The 10,849-nt window shown below is 29.5% G+C and overlaps 1 pseudogene; it reads left to right on the top strand.

The window, feature by feature from the left end:
• Window positions 1-5,918: 5,918 nt before the first annotated feature.
• On the top strand, window positions 5,919-10,020 carry LOC110665931 (choline monooxygenase, chloroplastic-like; annotated as a pseudogene).
• Window positions 10,021-10,849: the final 829 nt, after the last annotated feature.

Raw genomic sequence — 10,849 nt, 5'->3', positions numbered from 1 at the left:
GACATAAGTCTTGATATGAGTTGCATGCTACTCGTATAAATATGTAGACCCATAAACTCAAAAGTAACACACTAAAGATGGGAAAAGAATCCAAACAAGTTGCACAATTGCCAGAGAGCCCCTCAGGAGATGACTGAAACTATTAATTTTTTACTAACTAAAATGAACTTCATGAAAGTATCTTCAGCTCATCAAATGCTTGGAGTAGCAAATGGTAAAGATCTTGGTTTGAGTTCCAAACTACCCATTTAATATGCAGGTCCTTAGCCTAGAAGAAACCATCCAAAGCTTGGGACGAAGATCAACACAATTTGATTTACGAGTTTTGAGTATAGATTCAATAGCCAATGTTATTCTCAAACACACCTTGGAAATGAGATTGGTATTTTGCTGTGATGAGGGAGATGAGTAATTTTATTATTTCTACAACTCAAATACTGTAATTCAATGCTGTTAAAAAAAAAATTAATAAAAAATTCTCTCCCTCTCTCTATCTCTCTCTACAAACAACACATAAATCAAAATCCTCTTTGCATCAAAAATTAAAAATGAGAGAGGGAGATTTAAAAATGCAATAGATATATAAATAAATTCAGAATTTCAATAAGCACCCTTTCAAAATTCAACAACTAAATATTATTTCTATAACTCCAGATACATCAATATGGCCTAAAATATCACATTTAAACTTTTAAAATTATTGCTAAAATCATACATTTTATAGGGAGATCTAAAATTGTAAAGACAAAATAGGTTTATTAGAATGACAAACTTAACTGGACAATTGGTTTGATGGCTTACTCCTGCCTACCAAATAGCCTTTGGATTGCATCTTCAGCTAGCTCCTTTAAGTGTTGCAAATCTTCGCCTACTAATAGATATAAGTCTTGATATGGGTTGCATGCTACTCGTGTAACCAAGTAGACCCATAAACTTAGAAGTAACACACCATAAATGAGAACATGAATCAAAGCCGACAGCACAATTGCCATGCAACCCAATAGGAAACTAATATTTCTAGCACATGTTTTATAATTTGAGTTGGGATGAGTTTGGAGTTCATGTTCAATTGCCATAGCTATTGCATAGTTGATTAAAGTGACCGCCAACATCTTCATTTTCCAAGATAGCTGATCTCCGAGGGAAAACAATATTTGAAGGATAGATAATATTTCCTCATGTGTCCTGATTTATATGTATAGAAAAGAAGAGAGAGGAGGAGGTTATTAAAAATAGTTAGTTCAAAGAGTAAATATGTAGAGGTAAACAAAAGCAATGGAAAAAGTTCATATCTTCCGAAGGAAAACAAAAGCAATGGAAAAAGTTCGTATCCTCTGAAGGAAAACAAAAGCAAGTAATAGCAAGGTTCACGACACATTTATCACATTCAACATCAAGGTTCAAGCATCACAAGGCATAGATTTACAACAAACACATAAAAAAAAAAATTTGATGTATTGCAGTAAAGGCCTAAAAAAAAAAAGAACAAATCTAATGTATTTAACTAAATACCAAAATATAATATCATCATTTACAAACCTATCAAATTAATAAAACCTATTAGGTAGCATAGATTTAAACATAAAAATTTCTTCCATCTAGGCTAATAAGGGAAAGTAACTTCCAAAAATCTCTGAGGAGAACTGTTGTCCTCTTTGCCACTTATGACTTGCTCATGCAAAAGGAGAATTGTTACTGATACTGGGGCCATATGATCTCCCAAAATCATAGAGAAGACCACTGGCCATTGAGAAGAGAAAGGATAAGCTGATGAGAGGAGAGTGGTGATTGATGGAAAAGATACTAAGGGCTACATAAATTAAAAAAAAATAAAAGTAATATAAAATAGAGAGGCTTTAAATCAAAGAAATCTAGAGATGGGGAAGAAATCAAAAGATACCACAAGGGCTTGCTGGAGAAAAAAAATATATGGAAATGAGAATGCAGGGAAGACATCCATAATCGGCAGAAAGTTAGAGGAGATGAGCACTCGTGTGAGGATGAGGCTAGGGTTAGGTATACTAAGACTTACAGGGGCTAAGATTATCAGAAATGGAATGGACAGCTAGGATTAGTTAAGTTAAATAAAAAGAGAACACAATTGTTGAAACTGGAAGTCGAATTTGAGAAGTGTGGCTCAAAGGAATTAAGCCTCCAGCCTTATTTTCATCTCAATTTTTGTGTTGATATAATTATATTTATATATTATACTTCTAAGATTCTAACATGAAGATAATTTATATAGATTAATCTGATTAACTCGAATTTTAATTTAAAAATTCAATGTAATTTTTTATAAAAATAACATTTTAATTTGAAATTAAAATAATAATTAGTCAAATAATTGTCATTTGAAGCAAATGTTAGGATTGAATTTAATAAATAACTTAAAAAAACTCATTTATATCATTGTCTTAATCCATGAAAAACTCATGCATCAAAATAGATGGGAAGAAAAATACTAGTGTCGAGAAAATGATTGGAGCCCAAAAAATTAAATATTTATAGAAAGAAAACAAAATTACCTTTTGCCCTCCCTCTCAAAAATAAAATTTCCACTTTTTATTTTCTCTCTCTTTCACTTTTATAGTCAACTTAATTGGAAATTATTTATCAATAAAATTATTTTTATCAAAATTAAAGAATTAAATAATAATTTTTCAAATATTTTTTAATAAGCCCAGATGTTAGATGTAGAGTTACGGTTTAAAATATATGATTTACTAGTCATTAGGATTAAAATGTTATTTTTTTTTCAAATAATTCATATTCATTTATTTATTAAAATTTATGTTGATTGATTTAACTTAAAGAGATGAGAGATGAGTTTAGAGATAAGATCATACAAATTTTAAATCAATGCTGAATTGAACTCTTTATTTTATCAATTTTTTAAATTCTACACAAATCAAAATGAAATACAAGTGGTTGTATCTAGTAGGGTTATATCAAATCAAAATTTTTCAATTTTAAAAAAGTGTGTTATAGTATTAATTTGAGAGTTTTAGCATATACATATTTATTTATCATTTTAAGCAAATGTTAGGACTAATTTAATCAACAACTTCAACTAAAAATTCATACATATCTTTGTTTTAATCAATGAAAAACTTCATGCTTACAAGAAATGATCGCAACCTGAGAAATGAGTAAGTCATTGAAAGACAAATTAAACCGAAAAGACAAAGATGAAATTGCAAAATGCCTAATAGTTAAGTTACACGCATTAGGGGAGAGGCAAAATGCCTAATTTGTTAAAACAGGAAATGAAATTGCAAGAGAAATTAAATAAAGAAAGAGGAAAGAGACTATTACATACATTTGGCTTGGCAAGCAGGTGCTGAAGCTCCTGAACTGACTATACAAGTTGTTGTGCAGCGGTCGGTGTATTGCTGTGCTGCAGAGAGAGATGATCTTCCTTCACTGAAGCTTTGGATATATCACCATAAAACATCATACATATAACATCACCATAAAACATCATCCATACATATAACATCACCATCACCTCAATAAAAAAGTCCACTTTACTGACCTCTTGTGTAGATCCAATTTTAAAAATTGGATTCTTCAATTTTCCTCTGATTTTTCCATCTCCATTCTCAAGTTAGTCATTTTCCATAAGAAAAGTACATCACTACCCTCCTTTACTTCCATTTTTTGCTCTTGCAAACTTTTACTTGGAGGGTACGCGCGGTATCGTCTTAAAGCAAATTATATTAATCCTTTTCATTTCTTACGTTTAAACGATGTGGGATATGTAAATCTCTTTAAATTAAATCAAATTATTTTAATGACAAAATTATATAATATCTATTATTTTAAAATAATAAATACTACATTAATCCTTTTTTTCTTTTTTTAAACACATGCTACAACAAATAATTTATAATATATATATATATATATATATATATATATATATATATATACATTAAATATTAAATTTAATTACCACTAAAATTTTATAATAATTAATATTAATATATATTACTGTTTAAAATTTTTCATATCAATATATTATTTTATTATTCTTATCAAAATTTTTTTTTTTTACATTTTTAACTTTTATCAAATTATAGGATAAAATTTCTTAATATATGATAATTCTACCTTTGTAACCGTTATAGTAAAAATTATTGACTTGAGTGTAGCATGAATTAATTTAATAACTGAAAAAATATCACTTATCTAATAGAATAAATTTAAGACTCTTATTTCCTCAATCTACTGTACAAAAAATAATACTAAAATTGACTTATTTTTTAAAATTAATTATTTTTATTTACAATTCTTTCAAATTTTAATTATTATTTTATATATATATATATATATATATATATATTGGTTTATATAATTATATACATATACTTAAAATTGACTAATTATATAAATGACTCTAGTAAATAAATTTTTTAACTTAACCATTGGTTAAGTCAAATACAATATTAATTTAGAAAAAAAAAATAATTACACTCATTATTTATATATTTTAAATGAATCAATGCTAAAAAGTATAATCATAGAGTATAGTTAAACTAAAACAAAAATTAAGGGTGTCAATATTATAAAAATTTATTGAATGCATAATAAAGTTAAAAAAATTTAAATATTTCACATTATTTACATCACAATAAAATGATAAAATTATTTGAGCCAATAATTAAAATAATTAAAAAAATGATAGTATTCTTTCAGTGTTGAAGAATAAAAAAAAATGGAGTATAAGGAAAACTACTTTTTTGAGAAAAATATAAAATATTAATTCATAAAGATGAGATAAAAAAAAATTGAAAAAGGCGAGAAGGAGATGGGGGGTATATAATTTTATTATTATTATTATTTTTTTTTACACACATATGCAATCAATCTTTTTTATATATATCAAAAACTCAATTATGAGTTACAATTTCAGAAACAATATTGCAGAAATTTTATTTGCTATTTTTTTTTCTCTTTCTTTTTTATTTCAATTGGTTGAACCCTCTCAAAATTATTTTAGCATATTAATTTATAAAATCATAGCATTATATTTTTTTTTCCAGACAATTTATATAGATATAGTTTAAGTGTATAAAAAAAATTCATTTAATATATATAAATGTAAAAAAATTTCATTTATTTGTAATATTGTAAAAATTTTAATAAAAAAAAATTACCCACACGGCATTGTAGCTTGTATAATAAGAGAAGTGAATCCTTGCTATGCACAAATTAATTTTATTTTTTACATAAAATGTCATTAAAATTATTCTTTTAGTTATTTTTATACGATTATTTATAAATTATTATTATTATTATTATTATTAAAACCCTTAAATTTTAAATATAAGAAACATTTTTAAAAATAAATGTTTAGATTTTTTAAATAATTTTCTAGTGAATAATTAATTATATATATTAATATAATTATTAAAAAACAACTCACCCTTTTTCTAATCTAAAAGAAACTTAAATTAAAAAAATTATTTTTTAATAATTTTTTGATATTAAATAAAATTTAGTAATTAAAATTTACAAATATTTAAATAAAAATTTTATTTTATTTCAAATATTAATATATAAATTTTCTAATAATAATAGATATAATTGATTTTTTTTCATAAAAATTTTATTTTTTTTATAATTTTAATTATTGTTCTTTTTTAGCTTTTCTCTCTATAAGACTCGGACTTTAATAAATCATTTGGACAAGTCATGAAAGGAGAAAGACAATTATATAAGAAAAAAAATTTTCTTATTTTATCCTTTTATATTTAAATGCAAATAAAATAAATTTATTTTCCCTTTATTTTTCTTTTCCTTCCCATATCTAAAAATCATCGTTGTCAATGAATCGAAGCCCACTTTATATTGAGACACGAGTACACTGGAATGTCGATGTCGTTTACTTTGAAGCAACCGTCGTAGCGAAGACAATGGCCATTGCCACCGCAGTGATCCCTTTGAAGCTCATCAATGCCGCTTCAACCTAAAAATCATACTTCATTTCTTGCTCAAAATCGGCCCTTCAAGGTCTCATGCTGTGTTCTTCACAATCCAAGCTCTCTCCATATTCATTGTCAGAAACTCGTCAATGAATTTGAACCTCGTATTCCGATAGAGAAAACCCTGACTCCACCCAGATCCTGGTACACCGACCCTTCATTTTACGATTATGAGCTCCATCGTATCTTCTATGGAGGATGGCAAGCTGTTGGTTAGTTCTTTTTTTTTTTTTTTTTTTTTTAAAGTCTCAAGTTGCTTAAAATAGTAAATAACACAAAAAATTTGATAATTTTGTATGATTTTATCAAATACGGCAATTAAAGACTAAATTGAAATATTGAATTCAGAGCATAATTGGGTTTGCCTTGTATTTTCATTATGCATAAAGTGGAGGCTTCAACTCCTAGCGATTAGCATACATCAAACATATCGTAACACAGGAGAAGTAGAATCTTATTTACCAATTTTGGGTTGTATGTTGAATTTCAGGATACACTGAACAGATAAAGGATCCTCGTGGCTTTTTCACAGCAAGGTACATTTATATTGGTAAAAAATTTGGTTCTTTTTATTTTTTGTTGTTCTTGCTTTCTTTTAGTATGCTGTCATTTAAATGTTGCTAATCATTTGGGCTCCATTAGGTTCTTAGAAGAAGAAAGGGAAATGCTTGAATATGACTTCCATTTGTCTGCATTTCAACCAATCTTTTTCCCCGTTTTCTGAGAACCTAATGGAGGATTAACTCTGGCAGATTCGGAAAAATAGAATTTCTTGTGTGTTGAGATGATGATGGCAAGGTTCATGCGTTTCACAATGCGTGCAGCCATCATGGCTCTCTTCTTGCATCGGGAAGTGGGAAAAAGTCTTGCTTTGTATGCCCTTACCATGGGATTTTATTTGTGCTGCTTCACGCAAACATTTTGGAATTCCCTCAGCCCTTTTTCTTGCATTTTTTTTATCTTGATCATAAACAAAGAATAGTATAGGTTCAGCTATATATATCTCTTGCAATAGTGCTTTGTGATTCACCACATTGTTAATAAAGAGGATATGGCAAATTCATATCATAGGTAAATGATGATCAAAGTTTAATGATCTGGATACATGGGTTACAAGGCCTCATATTATGGAGAGATGCATCAGGTGGAAAATGTTTGGGACATGTCATATATGTATATGTATGTATGTATATTGTGTATGTATATATATTCATCCTTGATTGTTGCCAAAACATCATGGTTCGTCTTAGATTAGGAACAGCTTTTGTGTGATGGATATAAACCAAAATAATTGCTCCAGTGATTCATTAAGTGATTAGTGGCGGGTTAGGCATTCCTTCTCTGAGCCAAGAAGAAGACAATAGACAATGCTTAAATCAGTCCACTTCGAAGGTGGACAAGGTTGGAACTTTTATAGTTGACCATGGTTTGTTAGCATAGCAGTGGTACCTAGATTTTGAAACACAGTTTGGTTGCTAAATTTTCTAATGTTGCTTATTTAGTTGAATTGGATTGATGAATTCTAACCTCAAGTGCTACATCATCAGACTAGTGGGAGCAATGTTAGGCTGTGCCACTGTGGTATTTGTTTTTTTCTTGGTCTATTTTCTATCATACATTTTCTTTTCCTCCAGCCAAGCTTTACATTATTCACTAGCACATAATATATGACTGTTTACAACCTTACATCTCTCTAGGATTTAAGAAGTTACCATGGGTGATATCTCCTATTCTTTTCATTTCATTTCCTCCCTTAAACCATAACTTAAATATATAGAATTCATAACTGAAGGAATTGAGTTTGCTTTGCCATATGAATATACTGAATTTTAGCATCTATTCTTATAATAAGCTAGTTCATGATTTAATGTGTATCCAATCTTTTTATGCAGGCTTGGACTTATGGTTTAGATGGAGCACTTCTTAAACAACAAGAATAACAGGAATGCAAAATTTCAATGTAAATGTTTGCTGAAATGTTAGAGTAGTAATCATTTTCCATTAATATATGGCAAATTAATGATCAATGGATAATTTAGTTAATTTCTGTTGCTTGGACCATAGGAGTTTGGGCTTGTTCCACTAAATGTAGCTACTTGGGGGCCATTTGTTCTTCTCAATATGGGCAAAGAAAATTCACCTTATCAGGAAGTTGATGGCAATATGGTGGAAAATGAATGGCTTGGTAGTCGTTACGATACTGAAAACTAATGGAGTTGATTTTTCTTTGAGTTATGTTTGTAGATGTGTATACAATATTGAATGTAACTGGAAGGTAAGATGCTTCAATATGAGTGTACTGCTGAATTTTGGCATTTGATTTTAATAGCAATAATTTTAGACAGGAGCCCATTTATTCATGGTGAATGAGGTCCCTTTCAGTTCTCTGTATGTTTTCTCGCGATGAATTAATTCATATATTCATCATCCTTGGCAATGAGCTCACTCTACAGTAGGCTTAAGACACTGAAACCAATATCCATTAATTGCATTGTGTGACTTGATTTCATGGACTGCTAATTCCCCTTCTTCCTTTTCAGATGTTTTGCGACAACTAATTAGATGGTGGCTGCCATGTTCCATATGCACATAAAGATTTGGCATCTGGTTTGAAGCTTGATTCTTACTCCACCATAGTATGCCTCTCGCGCTTCCTTGTCATTCTTGAACATTTTGTTTTAGCTTTATCAATTGTAGCACTTGATTATGATAGATCTATAAGACTGCCATGATTTTTGCTCATGGTCTCCAATTTCAGCATTTTCACTAAATTTCAATTATCAGTAAAATTCCCAAATTTAATTTATTTCGATAAATCATCAATGCTAGATTTTGATAAAATATAAATAATATTTTTTTACATGATAACCAAGTAAAATTTTTCAAATACATTTTTGTAGGCTTAGAGCTATTATATTTTATCGTCACATAAAGAATTTGGCTAAATGTCTACAAAAATTTTGTAGAAGCAATCTTCTTGAATCAAAATCAAACTTTGAGCTTTTTTACTTATACAAATTGAAATTGAGCGACAAAAATGTCCTTTGATGAAATTAACCCAATTTATTACATAAAAGCATCATTTTTTTTTTTGACATTTCATAGTAAGTGCAGTTGTCCTCCACCTAAATTACTGCTTTTTTTGAGATAGATATACGAAAAGTTCAGTATCCAAAGATGTGAAGGTGGCTCAGCTAGAAGTGAAGATGATTTTGTTCGGCTTGGATCAAAAGCTTTATGTGATTTCATTTATCCTAATTTCATGATTAACAGGTACGTAATTGGGTGGAAGATGTAATAATAATGACTGATTTATTTGTTGTTCCCATTCTTTTGTACTTTGAACCATTTTTGGGTCTTACAGATATGGGCCTTGGATGGACACCAACCTTGTGCTGCTTCTCGGAGCCAGAAAATGCCAAGTGATATTTGACTACTTTATTGAGGCTTATCACAAGGTACCATCTCAAGTTTACTAATTCTTCTCTTTGTAATATTTAATATCTTCAAATATTGTGACTGCCCCTCTCTCTCTCTGTCTCATAGATGCTAAACTGAGTAGTTGCCTTGGTTTTAACCAATAACACATACTCAAATTGTTGACATGCGTGCTATTAATTACTGAATGTAATTAACAGGAACCCAGTCTAATGATATCTATATTAATATGTCTCCTCAGGATGACAAAGCTTTCATTGAAAGGAGTAGTAGATAGTGAAAGAGTACAGGTACATATTGATTACAGTTCTTTCTTGTAAAATTACTAGCTATGTTGCAGATCTTTGGGGCTTATACATGATTTGCAGATTGAGGATATTATGCTTTATGAAGGCGTTCAGAGTGGTCTTGAATCTCCAGAATATTGTAGCGGTAGATGTGCTCCCACAGTTGAGAAAGCTATGCATCATTTCCACCAATTGCTTCATGATAACCTTAAAATGTGAGTGTCCTGATGCCTTAATCACAAGTTTCATGTTCAGTGTCAAGTACAATCATGCACTCACAAACTTAGGCAAGATCTTCAAGTACTCAATCCCCCCATTTTTACAACCTTACATCTCTCTAGGATTTAAGAAGTTACCATGGGTGATATCTCCTATTCTTTTCATTTCATTTCCTCCCTTAAACCATAACTTAAATATATAGAATTCATAACTGAAGGAATTGAGTTTGCTTTGCCATATGAATATACTGAATTTTAGCATCTATTCTTATAATAAGCTAGTTCATGATTTAATGTGTATCCAATCTTTTTATGCAGGCTTGGACTTATGGTTTAGATGGAGCACTTCTTAAACAACAAGAATAACAGGAATGCAAAATTTCAATGTAAATGTTTGCTGAAATGTTAGAGTAGTAATCATTTTCCATTAATATATGGCAAATTAATGATCAATGGATAATTTAGTTAATTTCTGTTGCTTGGACCATAGGAGTTTGGGCTTGTTCCACTAAATGTAGCTACTTGGGGGCCATTTGTTCTTCTCAATATGGGCAAAGAAAATTCACCTTATCAGGAAGTTGATGGCAATATGGTGGAAAATGAATGGCTTGGTAGCTGTTCTGATACACTGAAAACTAATGGAGTTGATTTTTCTTTGAGTTATGTTTGTAGATGTGTATACAATATTGAATGTAACTGGAAGGTAAGATGCTTCAATATGAGTGTACTGCTAAATTTTGGCATTTGATTTTAATAGCAATAATTTTAGACAGGAGCCCATTTATTCATGGTGAATGAGGTCCCTTTCAGTTCTCTGTATGTTTTCTCGCGATGAATTAATTCATATATTCATCATCCTTGGCAATGAGCTCACTCTACAGTAGGCTTAAGACACTGAAACCAATATCCATTAATTGCA

The sequence above is a fragment of the Hevea brasiliensis genome, unplaced genomic scaffold (assembly GCF_030052815.1).
Source record: "Hevea brasiliensis isolate MT/VB/25A 57/8 unplaced genomic scaffold, ASM3005281v1 Scaf689, whole genome shotgun sequence".
Classification (NCBI taxonomy): domain Eukaryota; kingdom Viridiplantae; phylum Streptophyta; class Magnoliopsida; order Malpighiales; family Euphorbiaceae; genus Hevea; species Hevea brasiliensis.
This window is presented reverse-complemented; position numbering and strand designations above follow the sequence as displayed.